This window comes from Rhamphochromis longiceps, linkage group LG22, assembly GCF_057381845.1.
Source record: "Rhamphochromis longiceps isolate RC_006_pf linkage group LG22, R_longiceps_female_GT1.1, whole genome shotgun sequence".
NCBI lineage: Eukaryota > Metazoa > Chordata > Actinopteri > Cichliformes > Cichlidae > Rhamphochromis > Rhamphochromis longiceps.
This window is the reverse complement of record NC_140577.1, coordinates 6,072,148-6,083,226: the sequence shown is the minus strand read 5'-3', so window position 1 is coordinate 6,083,226 and position 11,079 is coordinate 6,072,148. Positions and strand designations below refer to the sequence as shown.

Sequence of the window (11,079 nt, the reverse complement as noted above, 5' to 3'; positions counted from 1 at the left end):
GAGGTGGAAATAAAACTGCATTAAGCATAAATTGTGTTTTTAATTGCAATTGAATGGGGTCAGCTTGACAATTAAATAGAATCTGTTTTTAATAATGCAGCAATTAACTGTGATCACTCTATGAATATTGTTTACATACATAGAAATGTACAATAAATAGAAATTTACATGCACTACTAGCATACAGAGTCCAGCTCCAAACATGTAACAATTCAGAAATTCCTCTGGATATCATTGCTGCAGAATGCTGATAAATTAACTTGTTTTATATAAAACCAAACTACAACCAGTTGGCAACCAGTTGAATCAAGCTCTCTATTGCAAAGAGATGCATCACAGACCAGTTGCACTAACTGGTGCAGGCTGACTCAGATCGATTGCAACATGTTAGAAATCAGTCATTAGATGGCAATGATTGGCAAACCTTCACCAATCTGTCTGTGAGTGATTATAGTCCAAGTCAGATAGTGATTGTTTGGAGACAATATCCATGCAATCTCAAGTGATCACCCAGAGGCTGAGCACCAAACCCACAACGTCTGAGTTTTTGCAGATCTGTTTTAGTGGCACGAGGAAGACTTACATAACAACAGGCATCTGGATTTAAAGTCAGATCAGAATCTGCAAATACATAAACACTTATTATTATTTTCAGTAGTGGTTATGTCTCCTTTCCAGTTGGGACATTGTAGTTCAGCTTTTAAAACCAGTACTTAAGATTTACTACAGCTGTGTGCTAATATTATTAGTGTGAATGCTCAACCTTGAGAAAAAAAAACACATTTTTTATATTCAAAACCATCACGTGGCTGACAGATAATCTCTTTTGGCAACAAAATGCAAAAAGGCCACATAAATGCAATTTGGGGGGAATTTGTGTGACATAAATAATGAGTAAGCCCTGGCTCCAGGCCTGTGTGGCCCTGTGGAGAAAGCAGAGTAAATTAATTCCCCCTGCTATAACGATGTCGTAAACAAAATCAGAACAACTTTATGTCAACTCATATGCCAAGTGCGGTACGTGGAGTTATCTCAGGCACGTTGATGCAAAGATTCATCCTTTACTTGTTACTCAAACATACCGTAATTACTGTTACATAAACAAAGAGTGCACTGGCAAAGTTAGTAAAAACAGTATTTTCAAGAGCAGAGAAAACTAAAAACATGCTTTACTAGATCCATTCAGTCTCCCAGGAGCTTGTGTTAAACCAGAGGTTCACTGCATGGGGTTCAAGATTGCTACTCTCAAGGGACTGTGAATCAAATCAGAGGCCACAAAATGATTAGCAGAAAAGAGAAGGAAAAAAACATTTCTGCAACTCACAACAATATTTTCTCCTGAACTTTCTTGTCTTGTCTCATGTTTTTCTATTTCTTTTCTGAAATAGTTTGCAGTTTAGCCTCTGGAGGCTTAAAAATGTATTAAAATGAAACAATCATCGAAGACAATTTCACTTTTTTGAACTACTCCCAATTCAAACAGTGAGGTCAAAAGTGCATTCTGTACTTTTAAATATGTGCTCAGAAGTCAAAACAGTCGGGAGCCAATGGTTTAAAGATTACAAAAATGGGCGTCTGACTGGGAATATCACTAGAGGCAACACAGTCCCTCTCTTCTCCATCATAGATTGTGCTGATAAGCTTTGAACAGAGCGTTTGAACCCCCTCATGATATTGTACTGAGGCACTCAACTCATGTCAGGCTGCAGATGCACTGCAGATCTGGGAATGTTTAAGTGTCTGTTCTTTAAGAAACACTTAAAAGAAACAGATCTGTCGGCCGTCCTCTGGCTGCAGACGTTTTGGTTTACTAAGCTGCTTCCTTCCCGTCACACACAAACCAATCATCTCTTCATCCACCGCTCTATATTCATGCTTTTGCCTCGTATAAAGATTAATAAAGATCAATCATCTCGTCTCTCTTCCTGCCATCACCTCTGCCACATCCATCCCTCCAATGCTCCATCTATCCATTCTTTGATCTCTCTCTTTTGCCTTTCCACCCCTCCCTCTGTCATTCTAGGGACCAATATAAATCAAAACCTACTTCAGTGACAGCTGGCCAGCCCGGACACCTACTGTGTTATTTACTTTAGCATGCCTCTGATCCACTGTTTGATCTAAGTGAACTTGCGTTAACTCTCACAAAGTCAACTTTACATATTCACATATCAGCACAGAACACTTAAGAGCTAACACACAAATGCACATGCGCGCGCACACACACAATCTATTTAGTTGCATTAAAGGAACTGGGAGCAGTTTTCTCCCTTATTATTTTCACCACAACCAGCCCATGAATTTTATATGCACAGTCCCATTGCTCTTGTATCTTCACCTCATTCTTGAAGCTATAAGCCAACAAGGACTTGCACACACAGGCACTCGCGCATCCATGCGTGCCTGTGCTCACACACAGCTGGTGGTTTTTATTTGTGTGGTTATAGATTGGTATGTTTTCGTAGTGGAAGAGAAGGTGATGGGGGAGGGGACAGATGGATATGAGCATGGTACTCTGAAGAGGCAAGGAAGGGGAGCTGCCGCTGGGTAGATAATCCTTCAGTCTCTAAACACAGTGGAACAGAGGGTTAGAGGTGCCTGTCAGTCACTGCATGGAGTCCCCACTGAAGTAACCCAGGTTTGTTGAGGGAGGGGTTTGTTACATGAGGAGGGTCAGTGGAAACCAATACACTCTGAGAGGGGACTTCTAGGACAAACAGATTATCCCTAAATGAAAATTCATCCAATAACACTGCAGTGATGGAGCTGTTTGAAGGGCGAGAGCAAAGACATGAAAATGCAGAAGGTTAGGGTTTATGTTACAACAAAGTAGATGCACGAGCTAACCAGAGGCCCAGGGGAGATAACCAGAAGACCTCAGTGCTCAATGGTACCGCAGAATTTCTAACCCTAACTGGAAGCTGGAAAAGATTTAAACGAAGGATTTTATTGCTAAATTCTCAAATGTATGGTTGAGGATGAAGTGAGTCGATGGAGATGAAGTGAACAGGCTGAGATGGATGAAGAAATCAGAGCCAGGGTAGAAGAGCTGGCAGGCAGACAGATGGGCCACTGATGGCTAGGCACATGAACTTTGCAGTAGTAGAGAAAGAGAAGGATAGCTTGTTTCCTTCCACAGTTCATCATCTTTAATAACTAACAACTCGTAAATATTTTAGGGAACAAGTATTGTAGAGTCGTATCCATGGTTTCTATATTCTAGCTGCGTGGGAACTGAGGTACCAGTGCAAGTACTTCTTGACTTATGGTTCCTCGAGTAAGCTTTCTCTCTCCTCCAGATGGCTTTTTAAAGAAATAAGACATCCTTAAAGGTACACTGAGATGAATTTCCGGGTAACAGGCTGGAGGACAAAAGGGAGAGGAGACGAGGAGGCACAAAACAGAGAAATAAGGCAAAGCCCAGGGAGGTCATAGCACAGACAGAAAAAATTAACAGGAAACAAAAAGAGAAGGAGACCACAAAAGAACAAGGGGTGATGGAAGAAAATGGTAGAAACAGATATGAAACACATGACACCTAATAATGTCTGTGTTTGTATAGGTGTGTGTGGGTGTGTGTGAGTGTGTAATGTCCCAACCTCCAGATTAAAGTAGAATCTCTAAATATTTAATGTTAATGACAACACAAGGACAAAATGTGTGTCGAACACTTGCAGAACAGCTGGGACTCCTATCAGCCTCAGTATGTCTGCCCTTAACGATATGTGAGTATTTTCTTATTCAAAAGTTGTTTCATTTCAGAGAATTTATATTTGGCAGCATGTCACTGTACTGGGACCCCCTTTCCTTCTCTACACATATATGGAAGATGGAAGGTGCCAAAAGGAGCAGAAACAACAAACAGGCATGAACGTAAGAAACGAAGAAGATGGGGCAGAGGGGATTTTTCAGCAGCAGCTATATGCAGGCAGTATGCAAGCTGCCAAATAACATGCCCCATTTGTATACCATTAAGATGCAGCTGAACCATCAACTAATGTCAGTGTCATCATCAGCAGACGATCTGTCAGGATTGCTGCCTGTGTCTGACTCGATGGCATGCAAAAACTAACGCTATGCTCAATTAGTGTTTAGCATTTTGCTCAAAACACTGCAGAGCTTTTTAAAATTGCATTGTTATTATACAAAATCCAAATTTAAGTAGATTGTGTCTATACGCACTGAAATTGGTCTGTTAATATGTTAATAAGTTGGGTTGTTGGTGAAACCTCCACCCACCCCACTTTTTAAAAAAATCTTTTCAGTGATAGCTTCAAGTCCACCCATGCCCACTATTCATATCCCTGCAGCCCATTTGAAATGCAAGTTAATTTACACAGAGCCCTTCTGCAAAAAACCAAAACACAGCGTGAGTTTGGCCCTCTAATTGCATCTCAGCTGTTTTCCAAATGAGCCATCTTTTTACAGTTCCAAAACACAGGCCAAACATATACATCACAGCTCTACAAACAGCTTGTACTCTATGTTCCCAATGTTTGTAGCCAAGTTGGAGTTCAGAAATGCACACAGACTTGCTGACATCCACCAGAGAAACATGGAGAAATTTGATGGACATTTCTGTATTTTTTTGGAAGCAAGGAAAGAACGCAGTGCCAACTCTGATAGCTTGGCAGCAGGACATGGAGCTATGCAGGCTTACAACTGTGCCTTCAGTCATCCTGCAAACATTAGGGGTTGTTTTAACTAAGGCACAAGGTGGGATACTTTGTTTTCATTTTGAGGAAACCTGTTCTTATATGTCCAGATAGGAGACCATGGTGCATTTGCATATGGCAGATGATGTAGATCAAATGCAAAACTCTATGTAAGAGATTTTTCTGTGCCAAGGTTTTGTGGTAGTTCTGTGGCTTTTCTTTTTCAGGGAGCTGAAGAGAGAGAGAGCTCTTTCCTGATTTAATGCTGCCTTCCAGTCATGCTGGTAAGCCCCTCATCAAGGCTCCTGAAGTGGTAAATATGACGTTCCATGCATTCAAGTGCACTTAGTCAGAAGGACAGCTTCTCAAGTAGCATTAGTAAACTGGAAGTCTTTTCTCAACAGAAGCAGGGCGACATCCATGCCCAAAAGCATGACAAGTGATGAGTTAAGTGAAATTTTATCATAGCAATATTTAAGGGAAATTACACATAGCAACCAAGAAATATATAATATATATTTAAATAGTCATCCCTGTGCTTTTGTGAATATTTGCTAGTTTTCTGAATTTATCTACAGATTTTCTGTTTTTCTCAGATGCATAAATAGTTGAATATTCCATTAACCATGTGCTCAAGCTTCCTCTTCATAAGCGTGATTTGCACAAGGATAAGCTACAAGAACTGAATCAGTTATCTCACGATCACAAGTCAGAATGCAAATTAAAATAGAAATTAATTGGGAGTGGGGGTGGTTGAAGTCGTGGGGGGGGGGGGGGGGGGGTGTTCAAATCAGTTGAATGGCTTTGTATGTAAACCTTTATTCATAGCACTGTTTTAAATCTACACCATAGCCTGACATACATCTCCCTCGAGCTGTATATGCCGGGGTGATGCAGTTACTTGTGATCAGTCAACTTAGTACTAATGAAGCTTGTAATATATTACAGAGCTTCTGTGAAGCCTTTAATTGTATTTGGACGGTGACAAGGAAATGAAATAGCCAATATTCTGCTTTCTTACTGTGTATCTAGTGTTTTGGTTGTGTGTTAGGCCAAAGCAAACATAGCAGAACTATTAATCGGGCTTAACTTTGGACAGAAGTATGGGCACATGGTTTGCAGTAATGCTGACCCTGTGCCACGTTTGCCAAACTACATTCCACCTTATGGTTGCAAGCTGTGCAAAGTGAGAACAAGATCATAGATGCAAGCGAAGGTAAACAGGCTTCCACCCAAAAGTGTCTGTGCTCAGTGTTAGAGATGGGGTGAGGAATTTAGTTATTTGGGAGTGGCTCAGAGAGCTGCTGTTGCTCTACTCTGAAAAGGAAACAGTTGAGGCAGTTTGGGAATCTGACCAGGATGCCTGCTGTCATTTTGTAGGTGTTTCAAACATGGTGAACTGGGAGGAGACCCTGAGGCAGACTCAGAATATGCGAGAAAGATTATATCTTTTAGCTGGCTATGAGTCCCTCTAAAAAAGCTGAATGTATGATGTTATCACCTGGGAAAATCAATTAAAAAAATATATTAGCTTTTGGCCCTGCGACAGACTGGCGACCTCTCCAGGGTGTACCCCGCCTCTCGCCCTATGACAGCTGGGATAGGCTCCAGCGCCCCCCGCGACCCTGAAAAGGATAAGCGGAAGCGAATGGATGGATGGATGGATATTAGCTTTTAGTTCTTTTCAGCAATGATGCCAAAAAGATATATATTTAAAAACTGACTACATAGCTTTTTATGCTTTTTTTGGACAGAAAATTAATTTTCATGCTAAAGTTTGATTACATCTTGTAAATTAAACTTAAATTTGTTATGCAGTTACATGATATATTACAATTGTTTACTGACAGAGTTTGAGTGATAGTTTACATTATCCACAAGCTTGTATACAACCACTCATACAATAATAGCTGAATACCTTCTTGCAGAGGTGACAACCTTCTGAATGATCAGGAAATAGAGAGAAAATTGGAGAAAAAGAAGATCCCGATGTGGAAACTCCACTATGTGGAAAGAAACTGAGTTAGACTTTGTGCAAAGAGAAAAGCTTTGTGGGTGTTTTGTGCAAAAGTCAGAGAGAGGTGTCTCACTTTTAAAACTTAAAAAAAAAAGTTTCTTGAGAAATAGCCAAGTGCTACAATCCCTGTAGGATTTTGTTTATTAAAAGCTGCACCTGCACTTGGTTGAGCACAAACCTTTTAGTCACTTGGGGAATATGTGCTGCACAGTGAAATTCAACACCAGGCACCAGTGAGAGAATATGCAATACTGAAGGGTCCTGAGACAAACAAGTAGCAGCATTTATAAGTCTATGGGCTTTTATAAAATCTTATCAACTGGGTTTAATGCTATTTCCAAACCAAACTTAAAAGATACTTTGTAAAGTTCTCAGTCACAAGTTATAGCTGATGTGTTCAGACTAAACAGAATGGAAACTGTTGCTGCATCAGTACAACTCAGCCTAGGGTGAAGTGGAGGGCCAGGCTTATGGTGGCACAGCATCTCACCCGGTGGTACAGGGGTTAAAAGGAAATTCATTCTGAAATTATGTTTTACTTCTGCCTTGGGTTAGGGTCAAGCTACTTAGATTAGGGTGAATGTGTGCAGCTCGCATGTGTGATGGTGGTGATGTGGATGTCTGAGGGTGGAGGGAGAGGAGGGAGTCCTTCAGAGACCGAATGAGTGAGCAAAACACCAGAAACAAGTGATTACCTTCCTCTAGGCTCTGTTGTAAAATGTCACCCTTCTGAGAAATGGGTTCGTGCTGGCTGACCTGTAAACTCTGACATCATATACTATTCTGGTGTTTGGACAATGTTTATTTTTTTTCTTAAAAATCAAAGTTATGTACTGCTTACTCTATTTACCTTCACAGTTTCTAAACTGCTGTGTATTTTTTTTTAAAAAGGTCCAACCCTGCTCCTAAACTATGTATAGTATGTTCACTAAAAAAGTAAAAGTGTTACCAGACAAAACGTCAGCAATTTTACATTTTCATAATCTAATTTAAATGCTTAAGAATCAAAAAATGAGCACTAGATATCTCTTTTTGTAAAGAGTCATAAAACTTTAAGAAACAAAAGCCTGTTCATAAACATCCAAATCAATTCCAAGTTAAAAAAGAGACAGTAGAAATATGGCTCCTGGGACATTGTGGGTTCTACAATGAGAATTTTTTTTTCTTTATTTCTTTATTTTGTTTTGTTTTCAAAGAAAAACTAAACTTCCCTAATGTACAGCTTTATAAGCACAAGTTTCTGTCCCTAAAGTCTGCTCAACTCTTAAGGTCAAAGATGGGGTTAAACAAAAAGCAAAAGTTTGTAGGGTAACATTGTTGCCTGAAAGTTTGTGAACCTTTTAAAAGTACAAGAAGTAGACAGAAAAAAATCAATTAAAGGCATTAGACAAAGTTATTATATCTTATATTGTTATCATACCACTGTATGCACATAATCCCAATTGGTATTATTGGTTATGAAGGTTAGCCCTTGCTTTTCAGCTCTGCACCCATATTGTAATAAATCCCTCTCTGTGTTTGCAGTCTTGCCACCACCGAGGTGCAAAATTAGGTATAATATGTCTCCCTGTCATCCTGAGCCATTATATCTCATTTAATCTCATGTGTAAAAAGTAAGAGCCTAACAGTCAAAAACACTTCACTTCACATTTGTAGTTTAAACATTTAGTCAACAATGATTTAATGATGATGAAAGCCCTGAAATTTGGAAGAAAAACAAAGAGACTTCTGTGGAAAAATGTTAATGGTTTGTGAAGTGATCCAGTATTTTTTTCTGATTGTCAAGACTTAGGAGAACAATTTTCAACGGCCAAATTAGGGTTTGAGGTAAACAACTGAAGCTACACCAAAACCAAAGTCCGCGTTGAAAGACACATAAGGGAGGGTTTCTTATGGATACATTGTAGTAAACTAAAACTTTTTATATTTAGATAAATAAACTCACATGTGTGTAGAAAAGTTAAACCAGGCATAGTTCAAACATGATGAGTGTTTACATGGAACAATGGGAAGAAAAGAATTGGCCAAAGTAGCAGGTTCCATCCCAAATCATGTATATTCTGGTAAGATAATGTCATTAAAAAATGCTGCATGTGCAAGTAGATTTAGACTCTTTTGTGGTATTAGTTACCAAAGCCTTAGCAAAAGATCCTTTAAGACCTTTAGGTGACAGAATTGCCCTCCACCTCGCTGACTTGTTGCTACGGCACATAACCCAAAATGGAACTGCATGTTCAGCCAGCCTCTAACAGCACTGCTGGTGTAGTGGTATCATGCAGGATTCCCATTCTTGTGACCTGTGTTCAATTCCCAGGCAGTGCAGGAATGTTTATGCGTCCTCTACTTTAGACAAACAGTATAAAGTAAACTATGATTTCTAAGACTGAATGCATGCAATGTCATGCAAAATGCATCACATCCTCAGAAAATCTCATGTTATTGTCTAAGTACCATCCATGTCTGATAGAGTGACCAGGTTTCTTTGATTCACATTTTCACTCTCCTCCTCCTGCATTAGTGCTGATGTAGAGCTTTTGTCTGACTGGCTGCTCCAGCTGTTCAGGAGAATACTGCAGATTTATAAAAGGAAATAGACCAGTAACACTCTTCTTTGGCACTAGTTGCCAAGGCCTTGGGAAAAGATCATTTAGGACCTTCATTTGACAGAATTGCCCTCCACCTCGCTGACTTGTTTCTACAGCACATAACCCGAAAGGCAAGATATGTGGCTAACCCAGGACCGCACTGTTAGTGTAGTGATATCATACAAGTGTAAAGTGTAGAAGTAAATTTAAATCTATTTTGATATACAAAGAGGTGTTTACAAAGGTTATAAAGCTAGTTATGTAGCTATTTGGTGGTTACGTGTTTTGATATTTACATGTTTACATGTTTGAATGTTTAGACATGCATGTTCAAACCAGTAATAAGTATGTGTTATATCTACCTGGTTGTTTTCCCTGTTTTGATCTGAGTATAAGATTTCCTGGCTTCTGAGAGGCCAGTGAAGTATTCATGAGGGCGGCACACAGGAAGTGTGGGTTGTTGTTGCAGGGTGCTAAAAGTAAAGAGGCTGCTAAAAAGTTATCCGTCTCCGTCTTGCTGTTCCTAATTATTCAGAGAGATTCCCAACCATCTAGTGAACCCTCACGTTACATCTGGTGGCAGCGGTGGGATTTATTTTCTTGATGGATCTGTGTATTTGGTGAGTTTTACTCCCAAGCTGCGGATAAGATCGTTTTTTTCCCCGCTGGGATTTATCCCTCTCTGTGAACAGCTGATGAACTGAAAATAATAATAGTAATAATTTTTGGAGATAGGAAGGATTGTTGCAGCTTTTCTCTCTGTTTTTGTGATTTATTTTTTTTTTTTGAGCTGGATATTTGTTGGGAACATGTCGGCTGACGAGAGTGAATCTGTGCATGAGCTGCGCTCTTCTCCTGTGCCACATTCGAGGTCAGTGGATGCAATGCGGACTGTTGCTGCTCCCGCCCACCATACCGTTTCCAGTGCCCTGACAATAGATCTTCCACCTGTTTTTAAAGGAGATGGGACTGAATCTTTTACTAGTTGGTCTCGTCGCTTTGAAGTGGCAGTGCAAGCTATGACTCCACCTGAGGTAGATTTGCCAACTGTGATGTCCTCTGTTCTGCCTACTCGTCTAGCAGATGCTGCATTTTTGTACTGGGACAGTTTGCCTTCATCAGCCCAGAAAGACTATGATCTAGTGAAGGATAAGCTGAAAGAGGTTTTCGGTCCAAAATATTCTCTGCCATTCTTCCAGACACATGTGAATGCTCGCCCCCGGAAACCAGGTGAAAGTTTAGATGTGTACAGCGCGGATATTACCCGTCTTGTGCTTGAAGCTTTCCCTAACTATGACTACAATGCCTTGGAAGGTGAAAAATTTCGCCGTTTTGTTGCTGGGTTGGACCCCACCTTGCAATCTAAGATTCATGAGATGGGTGCAGAGGATCTCGACGGAGCCCTGCGCATTGCCAGCCGTTGTGAGAGAGCACGGGCAGCATTGCAACTTACAGCTGCAGGATCCTCTCATATTCCATCTTCAGAACAGGTTGCTATGATACGTCCTCAGCCTACTGATGCTAAACTTCTTCAAGCGGTTGAGGAGCTCACGCTTACTGTAACCAGCCTGAAACATGAAGTACAGCAGTTACGGGAGAAACAGAGTTACCTTGCCCAACGTTTGGACTCCAGTCGTGATAGATCCTCCTCTTCCAATGTTCAGTACAGCACCCGCAGTGCGTCCCCGTCGCCTTATCATGCCAGACAACATTCCAGAGACTATTGCTCGCCTGAGAGGCGTTATCATCGTGATCCAGAGTCTCACCGTGAACGTCCTTCTTCCCCTGTTCCCCAGAGGTTCAATGAGTGGGACAAATGTGA

General features: G+C 40.5%; 1 non-coding gene across 1 annotated transcript; it reads left to right on the top strand.

Moving 5' to 3' along the window:
* The first annotated feature begins 8,923 nt into the window (after window positions 1–8,923).
* Window positions 8,924–8,994, top strand: trnag-ccc (transfer RNA glycine (anticodon CCC)). The gene has a single exon. It is a non-coding gene; the product is annotated as a tRNA-Gly (tRNA).
* The last annotated feature ends 2,085 nt before the right edge of the window (window positions 8,995–11,079 follow it).